This window comes from Heptranchias perlo, chromosome 2 (assembly GCF_035084215.1).
Source record: "Heptranchias perlo isolate sHepPer1 chromosome 2, sHepPer1.hap1, whole genome shotgun sequence".
Taxonomy (NCBI): domain Eukaryota; kingdom Metazoa; phylum Chordata; class Chondrichthyes; order Hexanchiformes; family Hexanchidae; genus Heptranchias; species Heptranchias perlo.
Window position 1 is genome coordinate 118765142 of NC_090326.1, and position 14343 is coordinate 118779484.

At 41.7% G+C, this 14343-nt stretch overlaps 1 protein-coding gene across 3 annotated transcripts in view; it reads right to left on the reverse strand.

Moving 5' to 3' along the window:
- Nucleotides 1–14343, reverse strand: part of akap9 (A kinase (PRKA) anchor protein 9) — a 248150-nt gene that overhangs the window by 107662 nt on the left and 126145 nt on the right. The window lies entirely within an intron of this gene.

Sequence of the window (14343 nt, forward strand, 5' to 3'; positions counted from 1 at the left end):
TAAAAAGTGGAATGAAAATAATTTGGTATGTTCGCATCAAGTTCCAACAAGCAATTAAAACTTCACACAATCAACATACTGCTTCGCAAACATTTGAAAATAAAAATTATACAAGTAATCTAACAAAGAAACAAGTTTCAACAGCACTACATTTAAAAAAAAGTGCATAGTATTTTACACAGCACTGTAACTGTCCTGCACACAAAATGACGATAAAGTCCTTTGCTATGCCAGTCAAAAGCATTAGTACAATCTAAGTGACTGGTAGCCTGAACAAAGTTCAAAACCAATCTTTACACAGAATACTAAATTAACTTTTATTACACTAAGTAATATGAGTGTAGCATATGCTGATATAAGGCAAAAAGAAGAAGAAACATCTCTCATTAATGCAGTTTGTTGTGTGTAAACATGATCACAGATCGACTCTTTACCTCCAACTTAATTTTGCTCTTATTCAAAATTATGAGGGATTTTGATCAAGCAAGTTACCGACCCACTTGCAAGGGAGAAACTTGCAAGTGGGTCGGTAACCAAAGGTCACAGATTTAAAATAATTGGCAAAAGAACTAGAGGGGAAATGAGGAGAATTTTTTTCAGAGGGTTGTTAAGATCAGGAATGCTGGCACAGGCAAAACAGGGCTATTGGCTTCCTTCTGTGCTTTTAAAAATTTGTTCATGGTATGTGGGCGTCGCTGGCAAGGCCAGCATTTATTGCCCATTCCTAATTGCCCTTGAGAAGGTGGTGGTGAGCCGCCTTCTTGAACCGCTGCAGTCCGTGTGGTGAAGGTTCTCCCACAGTGCTGTTAGGTAGGGAGTTCCAGGATTTTGACCCAGCGACGATGAAGGAACGGCGATATAGTTCCAAGTCGGGATGGTGTGTGACTTGGAGGGGAACGTGCAGGTGATGTTGTTCCCATGTACCTGCTGCTCTTGTCCTTCTAGGTGGTAGAGGTCGTGGGTTTGGGAAGTGCTGTCGAAGAAGCCTTGGCGAGTTGCTGCAGTGCATCCTGTGGATGGTACACACTGCAGCCACTGTGCGCCGGTGGTGAAGGGAGTGAATGTTTAGGGTGGTGGATGGGGTGCCAATCAAGTGGGCTGCTTTGTCCTGGATGGAGTCGAGCTTCTTGAGTGTTGTTGGAGCTGCACTCATCCAGGCAAGTGGAGTGTATTCCATCACACTCCTGACTTGTTCCTTGTAGATGGTGGAAAGACTCTGGGGAGTCAGGAGGTGAGTCACTCGCCGCAGAATACCCAGCCTCTGACCTGCCCTTGTAGCCACAGTATTTATGTGGCTGGTCCAGTTAAGTTTCTGGTCAATGGTGATACCCAGGATGTTGATGGTGGGGGATTCAGCGATGGTAATGCCATTGAATGTCATGGGGAGGTGGTTAGACTCTCTCTTGTTGGAGATGGTCATTGCCTGGCACTTGTCTGGCGCGAATATTACTTGCCACTTATGAGCCCTAGCCTGGATGTTGTCCAGTTCTTGCTGCATGCGGGCTTGGACTGATTCATTATTTGAGGGGTTGCGAATGGAACTGAACACTGTGCAATCATCAGCGAACATCCCCATTTCTGACCTTATGATGGAGGGAAGGTCATTGATGAAGCAGCTGAAGATGGTTGGGCCTAGGACACTGCCCTGAGGAACTCCTGCAGCAATGCCCTAGGGCTGAGATGATTGGCCTCCAACAACCACTACCATCTTCCTGCTGTAAGATTCCATGATTGCATAGGAGTTCAGGGGCACAGCAAATATTAGCTAACCAAAATTAAGTGGTGGAGCAATGAAAGTTACCATTTAAAAGTAGTTTTAGTCCTTAATATATGGTAAATTGGATCTATAGACATTGTTATCAAATGACTCAAGTTAGGTAATAAACCATTTATTAATACTCAGTCCCAACTTGTCCCCAATTTAGGTTTGTCAGAAGTGGTCAGAAGAGTCAGTAGCCACAAATATGATATTATTTCATTTCCTGAAGCCTGAGATTTTTTTTTTGCGTGGGAGGGGGTTCTCCCAATATTTTCCTAAACATACTTAACTAACTTTGCTGGAATTACCTTCCTTTGGTTTTACCGTAATATATGTTCAGTATTTCAATCTAATGAGCCATTTGGGCACTCTGAAATCATACGGACCAAGATAGTCTTATTTATCAAGTAACTGACAGTATCTAATCCCTAAGGAATCAGGTCAAAATCTGTGCTAGAAATTGGAAATAGTTGAGCTAAGAGCTTTAGAAGAATAGAACCGCAGTAAAAGGAACTGAGAACAAGAGCAAAACAGACGAGTAATGAGATCAGGAAAGAACATCAGTCCAGTGGATGCTACCCAGAAGGGGTCCAACATATTTTCCAAATAACTAATTACAAAAACAAAGTCTTGCAAATAGCACAGAGGGACGTAATTATAAAGACTCTTAAGATATTGCAAAACAAGCATGGAAAATGGTGAGAATTTAAAATTGCATTAGCAATACCAGTGCTGTCTATCCTAATCCTAATCAATGGAATCAGTCACATGTAAATTAGATACAGGTGGTACAAGAGATGACACTATACATGACGTCTGAAATAAATATCAGAAAAACTGAACTTCAGATAAATTTTGTCTCAGCATAGAAATTACAGCATAGGATCTGTCATCCAGCCGATTACAGAAATGCTAGTATCACAAGTCTAGCAAAATTGTGATTGTTTGATTCAGTAAAAGCTAAGCAGAGAACATCCAACAAGCCAGAGGCAAAAGTCAATTATGGTGGACTCACTAAAGACATAGCCTAGATGGCATTCACATCTCAGGGATAATAGACCAGATCACCACACAATAGGATTTAACTTTGATCTTAATGATTCAGAGCATGCCCTTTTCTTTTCAAAAGACGATTGGATGTATACCCTTATCAAATTGAGATGTAAGTTTTATTTACATAAAATTGATGAATGATCAGCAAATAGTATAACACAGTGAAATGTATATTTTGCTACCCTCCTTGTTACATAAGAGGAATAAAGACAGTGTGATTTCTTTTAAACAGATTCTAAATAGAAGTCCATTTATTGTAAGCTCATACAAACATATGAAATTGACGGGCAGGAAAAGACCAGCTGGTCCATCAAGCCAGCCCCAAAATTTAGCCTATCTCCTTATTTGGGAGGCAACATTTAAAAATCAAACAGCCTTGTAACTATTGGCTGAAAGATTCACACAATAACCGAAACTGGCAATGGATTGCTTTAGGGCAGCTGAAGACCGCCTGTAAGCAGCCAATTGACCACCTGTGGAATGGCCGACAGCTAAGAAGTTTCCTCACAGGAATACAATTCAAACCGTTTGAATTTGTACAGGATGTTGTATGCTGGTCTTTACTGCAAGGGGGTTGGAGTATAAGAGTAAGGAAGTCTTGCTGCAATTATATAGGGCTGTGGTGAGACCACACCTGGGGTACTGTGTACAGTTTTAGTCTCCTTACCTAAGGAAGGATATACTTGCCTTAGAAGGAGTACAACGAAGGTTCACTAGATTAATTTCTGGGTGAGAAGGTTGTCCTATGAGGAGAGATTGAGTAGTTTGGGCCTATATTCTCTAGAGTTTAGAAGAATGAGAGGTGATCTCATTGAAACATATAAAATTCTAAGAGGGCTTGACAGGGTAGTTGCTGGGAGGCTGTTTCCTCTGGCTGGAGAGTCTTGAACTAGGGGTCTTAGTCTCAAGATAACGGGTCGGCCATTTAGGACCGAGATGAGGAGGAATTTCTTCACTCAGAGGGTTGTGGATGCTCAGTTGTTGAGTATATTCAAGACTGAGATCGATAGATTTTTGGACACTAAGGGAATCAAGGGATATGAGGATATGGCAGGAAAGTAGAGTTGAGATAGAAGATCAGCCATAATCTCATTGAATGGTGGAGCAGGCTCGAGGGGCCGCATGGCCTACTCCTGTTCCCATTTCTTATGTTCTTAAATGTTTTTAAAAAGGCTGCATTTCCTTCATCAATATTAGATCAAACAGCCACTCATCAATATTAAATGCATGTGCCAATCTTCGACAATGGCGTAGGTTGCTGGTCATTAAATGTAATAGCTCTGGCCAATTGACACCTTGAATTTTCTACTGCACTCTAGCCTCAAATTCACATCTAAGAACATCGTAGCTAACTTGTCTGTAACTGAATATTTGTTTTCCTTTGAGAAATATTCTGTATTTTTGTTTTAATCCCATAAATGCTGATTTTAGCAATACAAAACTGAAGTTTAAAAGTTCAACACAGGCAAAAAAATGCTATCAGAAATGTACCTTACAGACTGATTTCTGGGGATTAACTATCAACCTCCAGGACTTGCAAGAAAATATGATCTTTAGACAATATTCTATTAAAATTTTAACTGAAAACGAAAAAGGATTATTTTAAAATATTACAAGTTTAAAGACGACTTTTGCAAAACGTTTGTTGGATTTGGTGAGGTAACAGATGGTAGATGAGGGCAATGCGGGGTTGATGTGGTGTATATGGATTTTCAAAAGGCATTTGATAAAGTGCCACATAATAGGCTTGTCATCAAGATTGAAGCCAATGGAATAAAGGGGGCAGCAGCAGCATGCATACAAAATTGGCTAAGTAACAGGAAGCAGAGAATAGCGGTGAATGGTTGTTTTTCGGACTGGAGGGAGTTGTACAATGGTGTTCCCCAGGGATCGGTACGAGGACCACTGCTTTTCTTGATATATATTAATGACTTGGATTTGGGTGTACAGGGCACAATTTCAAAATCTGCAGAAAGTGCAGTGAATAATGAAGAGGATAGTGATAGACTTCAAATGGATTTAGACAGGCTGGTGAAATGGGTGGACAAATGGCAGATGAAATTTAACGCAGAAAAATACGAAGTGATACATTTCGGTAGGAAGAACGAAGAGAGGCAATATAAACAAGTGGGCACAATTCTAAAAGGGGCACAGGAACAGAGAGATCTGGGGGTATATGTGCACAAATCGTTGAAGGTGGCAGGGCAGGTTGAGAAAATGGTTAAAAAAGCATACAGGATCCTGGGCTTTATAAATAGAGACATCAAGCACAAAAGCAAGGAAGTCACGATGAACCTTTATAAAACACTGTTTAGACCACAACTGGAGAACCGTGTCCAGTTCTGGGCACCGCACTTTAGGAAAGATGTGAAGGCCTTAGAGAGGGTGCAAAAAAGATTTAATGGAATGATTCCAGGGATGAGGGACTTAGTTACATGGATAGACTGGAGAAGCTGGGGTTGTTCTCCTCGGAACAGAGAAGATTGAGAGGAGATATGATAGAGGTATTTAAAATCAGGAAGGGTCTAGACAGAATAGATAGAGAAACTGTTCACATTGGCGGAAGGGTCAAGAGGTGTCCTCGTACATGAAACACAAAAAGTCAACATACAGGTGCAGCAGGTAATCTGGAAGGCAAATGGAATATTGGCCTTTATTTCTAGGGGGATGGAATATAAAAGCAGGGAAGTCATGCTACAACTGCACAGGGTGCTGGTGAGACCACACCTGGAGTACTGCGTACAGTTCTGGTGCCCTTATTTAAGGAAGGACATACTTGTATTGGAGGCAGTTCAGAGAAGGTTCACTAGATTGATCCTGGGTATGGAAGGGTTGTCTTATAAGGAAAGATTGAACAGGTTGGGTCTATACTCATTGGAGTTTAGAAGAATGAGAGGAGATCTTATTGAAACATACAAGATTCTGAGGGGACTCGATAGGGTAGATGCTGAGAGGACGTTAGCCCTCATGGGGGAATCTAAAACGAGGGGGCACAGTCTCAGAATAAGAGGTTGCCCGTTTAAGACAGAAATGAGGAGGAATTTTGTGTCCCAGAGGGTCGTGAATCTTTGGAATTCTTTACCCCAAAAGCTGTGGAGGCCGAGTCATTGAATACATTCAAGGCTGAGTTAGACAAATTTTTGATCAGCAAGGGAGTCAAAGGTTATAGGGAAAAGGCGGGAAAGTGGAGTTGAAGTAAAAATCAGATCAGCAATGATCTCATTGAATGGCGGAGCAGGCTCGAGGAGCCGAATGGCCTACTCCTGCTCCTGTCTCTTAAAAAAAGTGACATGAGGAAAAACTTTTTAAAAAGCGTGTGGTTAGGATTCTGGAATGCACTGCCAGGGGGGATGGTGGAGTCAGATTCAATCATGGCTTTCAAAAGGGAACTGGGTAAGTAGTAGAAAGGAAAAAATTTGCAGGGCTACGGGGATAGGACTAGCTGGGTTGCTCTTTCAAAGAGCCGGCATGGACTCGATGGGCCAAATGACCTCCTTCCGTGCTGTAACCTTTCTACGATTCTATGAATGATTGAAAAAGGTATTAAATTACAGATAAATTTAAGTATTTATAAATGGTGTTTCATAATTAAATCAATGCTGAATATTTTATCTTGCTTTTTGATAGGAAGAATAAAGAGGCCGCATACTGCTTGGATAATAAAAGTCTCAACGGGATGGAGGAGCACAGGGATCTAGGGGTACAGATATACAAATCACTAAATATAGTGACGCAGGTTAATAAGGCCATAAAAAAGGCAAATCAAGCACTAGGGTTCATTTCTAGAGGGATAGAATTGAAAAGCAGAGAAGTTATGTTAAACTTGTATAGAACCTTGGTTAGACCATGCTTGGAGTACTGTGAACAGTTCTGGTCTCCTTATTATATAAAGGATTCAGAGGCACTGGAGAAGGTACAAAAAAGATTTACTTGGATGATACCAGAACTGAGAGGTTATACCTATCAGGAAACATTGAACAGTCTGGGGCTCTTTTCGCTAGAAAAGACTTAAGGGGTGACCTGATGGAGGTCTAAGATTATGAAAGGGTTTGACAGGGTAGACGTGGAGAAAATATTTCCACATGTGGGGAAGACCAGAACTAGAGGCCATAAAATAGTCACTAATAAATCCAATAGGGAAATCAGGAGAAACTTCTTTACCCAAAGAGTGGTAAGAATGTGGAATGCAGTACCACAAGGAGTAGTTGAGGCAAATAGCATAGATGCATTTAAGGGAAAGGAATAGAAGGGTATGCTGATAGGGTTAGATGAAGTAGGGAGGGAGGAAGCTCGTGTGGAGCGTAAATGCTGGCATAGACCAGTTGGACTGAGTAGCCTGTTTCTGTGCTGTAGTTTCGATGTAACTTGATGTACCAGTCTTTTGGTGTATAAATTATAGCTTACTTCAGAAACAAATATATAATTTGTTATAATAAAGCAGTAGAAGTAGGAGGCACCTTGAATACTACTGAATTTTACAGTAGCATTTATTGAAATAAGAAACATAGGAGCAGGAGTAAGCCATACCGCCCCTCGAGCCTGCTCTGCCATTCAATAACATCATGGCTGATCTTCGAACTCAACTCCACTTTCCGTCTGACCTCCATATCCCTTGATACCCTAATAGAGTTCAAAAATCTATCGATCTCAGTCTTGAATATACTCAACCTCTGCAGCACCTCCACTGGTGGGAGGATGTAATTTCAGTGTGACAAGTTTACAGAGGTTGTTTTCATTACAAATGTGGACATTAGAATTTAGAATGGAAATATAAAAATAAAGGCAGAATGTATGCCTTAAAATGAAGACTAAATTACATCTGCACGCCCTGGTCTAATTATCCCCCACCCTGTATCCCCACTTGACCTGAAGACAACACTTGGTTTTGACTTTTCTTGTGCAACACCATGGGAGACTGACTAGTGTTAAGAAATTGTATTAGTATTTTAGTTTCATTACTATGGTAAATCAAGCACATGTTGCACAGGATGCTTTTTAATAAACTGCAAACCTCTTGGTGCAGAGTCACCAGTTGGCCAACATAAGTTAGATGATTCTCTTATACTACTGTGAAGTATCTACTTGAGAAAAAAGCAGTAGCTGTATTAATCAGAGTGTGTTAAATAGGCAAAAAATCATACAAGTGTTCATGTAGTATAATCTGTACAAAAATGTCCAACTCTACAGGTTGAACCTTATTTTTGTCTTTAATTAAACATAAGCTGATACACAGCTAAAAATCAATAAAGAAAACTGCTTCCAAACATCATAGTTCCCAGTTCTCTTGCAGCTGCATGTACAGAATATTATTTAAGTACCTCAATATGATTACAACAGAATTAAACACTAGCCATTTTCTTTTAAGAGGCAAAAATGTGGCTGAACCTGTACGGTTCCACATTTTTGTATGGGTCACACTGTATAAATGGCATACATTTTGCCCTTACTTTTAAATTTCCATTCTAAATTCTGATGTCGACATCTGTCACCTTAATATTCAAGTCTCTAAACTATGTTGGCAGCTTTTAAAAAAAATTCTTTCATGGGATGTGGGCGTTGTTAGCAAAGCCAGCATTTATTGCCCATCCCTAACTGCTCGAGAAGGTGGTGGTGAGCCGCCTTCTTGAACCACTGCAGTCGTGTGGTGAAGGTTCTCCCACAGTGCTGTTAGGTGGGGAGTTCCAGGATTTTGACCCAGCCACGATGAAGGAACGGCAATATATTTCCAAGTCGGGACAGTGTGTAACTTGGAGGGGAATGTGCAGGTGGTGTTGTTCCCACGTGCCTGCTGCCCTTGTCTTTCTAGGTGGTAGAGGTCGTGGGTTTGGGAGGTGCTGTCGAACCGGCACTGGCGAGTTGCTGCAATGCATCCTGTGGATGGTACACACCGCCGGTGGTGAAAGGAGTGAATGTTTAGGGTGGTGGATGGGATGCCAATTAAGCAGGCTGCTTTGTCCTGGATGGTGTCGAGCTTCTTGAGTGTTTTTGGAGCTGCACTCATCCAGACAAGTGGAGAGTATTCCATCACACTCCTGACTTGTGCCTTGTAGATGGTGGAAAGGCTTTGGGGAGTCAGGAGGTGAGTCACTTGCCACAGAATACCCAGCCACTTACCTGCCCTTGTAGCCACAGTATTTATGTGGCTGGTCCAGTTAAGTTTCTGGTCAATGGTGACCCCCAGGATGTTGATGGTGGGGGATTCGGCAATGGTAATGCCGTTGAATGTCAAGGGGAGGTGCTTAGACTCTCTCTTGTTGGAGATGGTCATTGCCTAGCACTTGTCTGGCGCGAATGTTGTTACTTGCCACATATCAGCCCAAGCCTGGATGTTGTCCAGGTCTTGCTGCATGCGGGCACGGACTACTTCATTATCTGAGGGGTTGCGAATGGAACTGAACACTGTGCAATCATCAGTGAACATCCCCATTTCTGACCTTATGATGGAGGAAGGGTCATTGATGAAGCAGCTGAAGATGGTTGGGCCTCGGACACTGCCCTGAGGAACTCCTGCAGCAGCTGGAAGCAACTCAATTCAATACTGCAGCAAAACAGTTCTAAAATATATTCAAGTACAAGTATTAAAAGAGCAATTTTTTTCTGAACAAACACAGTTCGAATGTTTCTAAGATCGATCTAGATTGTCAAATATCTCGTCTTTGTTCTGTACATTGATTCTGGTTTAACTTGTAACACCCAGTTCGACTGTTCTATAAACACTTGATACACCCTTCTTTAGATCACAAAGCCACAAAGGGAGGTAATATTATCTACAGGTATGCAAAGGCTAAGTAATTTTCATGCTACAGTGATCTAACATCAAAACCACTACGATGACCCGCCATAGCAAATGATTGCGTTGGAAGGGACGTTTTAGTACACACAATGTATAATTTACACATTCTATTCAGAAAGGAAACCTTCTTTATTGTTACTATGTAAAATGTGCTACTGAATTTCTATTCATATGAATTTTATCCCTTAAAAGGTTACTTCAGCTAATGGGCAACAGGAAAATGAAAATGTGTAAAAGGGCAATATCCCAGAATTTTGAAAATCTTTTTAGGGCAAATTAGAAAGTTATGGTTATGACAATGGCTTAATTTCTATAAACTTCACTCAGTTTCTTATAATCTCAATGCTGGCATTCAAGTACAATATTTTAAATTTGATGGATTGAAAGTTGAATATTGTATTTCAATATTGGACCACAAAGAAAATGTTATCACAAGTATGTGAATCCATAATCCCAATATCACCTTTTTAATTATATTTGTCATTAAAAAATTTTAGTTTTTTATGCAACATAATACCAGAAAATATTCATTACTCTACAGCTTTGTAGAAGATCTGTTCCAAACGAACACCAGCAGCATGGACTGCACAGTTTAATATGTTAACTTATGTGAAATGGAGATCCAAAAGGATTTAGATAAAGTAAATAAAGAGAAACTGTTCCCATTGGTGGACAGGTCGAGAACCAGAAAACACAGATTTAAGGCGACTGGCAAAAGGACCAAAGGCAACATGAGGAAAAGCTTTTTTTTTAACGTGGCGAGTAGTTATGATCTGGAATGCGCTGCCTGAAAGGGTGGTAAATGCAGATTCATTCGTGGCTTTCAAAAAGGAATTGGGTAAATACTAGAAGGGAAAAAAATTGCAGGGCTATGGGGAAAGAGCGGGGAATGGGACTAACTGGATTGCTCTTCCAAAGAACCGGCACCGTATGGCCTCCTTCTGTGCTGTAACCATTCTATGAAAAGAATTACCACCTGGAAATTACACCATGCAATATTAACATTTAGCATGTTCAGATCATATTCCTTTATCTGCTATTTACTGAAGGCATTCAGCTGCATTAAAATAAATAAGTTAAAGCCTCCATTAAAACAGAGTGCAGAGAAAGGTGATACACACTGGTTAAGAGTTTGTTTAATAATATTGCAGTGTGTAATTTCCAGTATTACATTCCTAAATTTTATGTTTTAACTTTTATTTAAATGAAGTATTAAAATAAGCAGACTGGAATCAAAGGTTTGGTTATACAGGGTTGAAATCAGGATACTGCTCACACATGCAGAAAAGTCCTTAATTTGTTTGAAGTGAAGGGCGGCAAGCCTCAGCTCAGTTGGAGTGGGGATTTATTCTTAGCAGGGAAAGCTGAATTTGTGCTTTGTGCGGTTGGAAGGCCTAGTTTATTCTCAGGAAAGGGGAGACCTGTGTTTTTCTTTGGGGCGTGGGGGGGGGGGGCACTTACTCACCCCGCACTCAAAGAGAAGCAAAGTACCCCCTTCCCCTGTAACAACTCATGCCATTTCCACTACCCCACCCAGAAGCAACTCAACACCCCCCTACCCTGAGCTGTAATGATCCACACACGAGATGAAAACACTCTCTTCCCCTCACCAACTCCCCCGCCCCCCGCCCCGTCCCACCTCAGCCAGGAGGATGACATGGTCAGTCATAGCTGTTAACCTACAGGCAATGTTTAAGTGAAGTAACCTGATACGGCCAGTTTTTACCTCTTACTCCAAGATAAAATATCTTGCTATCACACGGTAATGTGTATCATACAGATACACATTACTGTATCTGGAGTCAGAACTGGGGGATGGGGAAGAAAGGGATGATAAGTCGCTCTCGCAACTGGAGAAAAATGACAGGAACCAGGTATTCTAACTCCCTAACCTTGACTGGTAGAAAATAAATCTTGTAAACTGCATTGTCATCATGCCTCCGAGCACAATGTGAAGCTTACGTATAGTACAGGAGTGGCAAATAACTTATACATGCTAGCTAAACCGGGATGGGAAGATGATGAGTGTAGAACGAGAAAGACATACAGACTATGACACATCCCAAGCTTCCAGATAGAAGTAAACCATGAAGTCAATCTACTGAAAGGCTAGGTAATAACGGTTCACTTAAATCTTGAACCTTGAGATATTTTCTATAATTTAGGATAACTCAGTTATCGCAAAGTACTGAAGTTATACTTATGCCGATAACAGTTACGTTGTCAATAAATTTAATGCCAATTATAATAATTCAGAAGATAGTGGGGGGAAAAAAATTAGATAGGGGCCGTTTTTTGGGCACGGGTAGCGTGATGCGCTATGACCCCGCGCCCAATGGCCCCTGCACAGGCAGGACACAAGTTTCGGCCCATCAGAGGACTCACCCGCAATCAGTGTTCCATTCCAGGCCTTGTACGTGAAATCAATGCAATTCACACTTTCCACCACCAGGCGGAGCTCAATCTCAAAGGGAGGACGTTTCTTTGAAATCTCTTAAAGGTAGCTGGTACCTGTTATTTGCTGAAAATAATAGTCTACTGCCTGCACGGAGTCCGAATGGAGATCAGACGTCGCACACATAATACACAGATGCAGGTCCCATCCCTATGTTTACACACTGACGAGTTACGTTAAAACATTGAATAAAGGTTGCACACTACTAAATCCCACATCCTCCAATCTGCATGCCAGACCTCACCAATCTGACGATCTAAGTTGGTGCCAGGCCTGCGAGGGTGCGTGCACCAAGGTTCTCTGCTGATGCACTACAGACCTTGGTGCAAGAGGTGGACAGAAGGAGGGACATCCTATATCCGCAGGGGTGGGGGGCAAGAGGCCCGCCAGACATATATCCAAAAGGCAGTAGGAGGCAGTGGGGGATGAAGTCAATGCCAGGCGCACAGCATCATGAACATGGATGCACTGCAGGAAGGAGTTCAATGCTTTGACATGAGTGGTCAAGTTGAGTGAGGTCAACTGTCAAGTGGCATCTCCTACCAACTGCACCATACACTACACCCCCATACCAACAAATTCTTTTCATCAGTACTCAACTCTTATAACCAGATGCTTCCTCTCACCCTTACACATTACCACTGTTTCAAGCCGCCCACCCACAACTCTCAGGCCACACACATTAGCTATTCAACCATGACAGGCACATCTTCCAGGCACACGTCCTGCTTTCTTACAGGAGAAGGTGGCGCATATCAGGAGGCAGCAAGTGGCAGTGGCATTTAGCCCCTCGAGCCTGTTCCACCATTCAATAAGATCATGGTGGACCTGTGACCTAACTCCACATACCCGCCTTAGCCCCATATCCCTTAATACCCTTGGTTCACAGTAATCTATCAATCTCAGATTTAACATTCATAAGTGAGCTAGCATTAACTGCTGTCTGCAGAAGAGCGTTCCAAACGTCTCCCACACTTTGCATGTAGAAGCATTTCCTAACTTCACTCCTGCACGTCCTGGCTCTAAATGTTAGGCTATGTCCCCACATCCTAGTATTCAAGCCTAGGACACCTCCAAAAACAATTACAAATGTCTCCGCAGCCAGAAGCAATAATCCAGCCACGAACCTGTAAATCCTGCTTGGTGCCTTTTAATAGCACTGGTTGGGCTCCTCCAGGCACTCTAAGACACGTTCAGGTGGTCAGGGTTAAGACTGTGCATAGAGTTGAGCATTAAGTCCCAAAATGGTGTCGATCACTTTAAATCACCATTGTACACTGATTGAAGCCATTTTCTCCCGACTTTACATGATTCCAGCGTTCGTTATCTGCGCCTGTGCTAACCCCATACCAAGATGGCATCCGCATCCAAGGCGCCATCTTAAAAGTCAGAGAGGCCGTGTTGCGCCGAAACAATGGGCGCTACATGGCCCAATTTAGCGCCCAGTGTGTTCAAGCCCCAGTCCAGAGACTTGAGCACATAATCTAGACTGACACTTCAGTGTGGTACTGAGGGAGTGCTGCACTGTCAGAGGTGCAGTCTTTTATGTGGGATGTTAAACAGTGGCCCTGTCTGCCCCCTTAGGTGGATGTAAACGATCCCATGGCACTATTTGAAGACCAGCAGGGGAGTTCTCCTGGTGTCCTGGGCAAAATTTATTCCTCAACCAACATCACTACAACAGATTATCTGTCATTTACCTCACTGCTGTTTGTGGGACTTTGCTGTGCATAAATAGGCTGCTGTGTTTCACTACATTACAACAGTGATTACATTTCAAAAGTACTTAAATGCTGTGAAACACTTTGGGACATCCAGAGGTTGTGAAAGGCACTATATAAATGCAAGTTCTTTCTTTCTCTTTAAACTAAATGCTGAATTAAGTGCTTGCTGTAATATCAATGCTTAATCTTACGGGAATATTAGTTGTTTTGATTTAAATGTTGATTAAATGAGCAATAGTTACAACATCTGTATTTGACTTTGTCTTTGATAATATTGGCAAGAAGGAGTTAGCTCATTTCACTGGGCTGTATTTCCATAATAATTGGCTCAGGAAGTAAATATTAAAATTACTTTGGACATCCAACAGAAGAGTTTGGGGTGGGTTAAATTGAAATCTTATAAACTATAGATGGTACATGGTCAGAACATAGGAAGAGGATAATGGTCCAATACTGACATACTTAGACAGAATATCAGAGGCTCCTAGAATGTATTCTGTAGCATAAGACACATTCTATAATCTATACTCATTACCTTACAATAACTATTTACATAGTT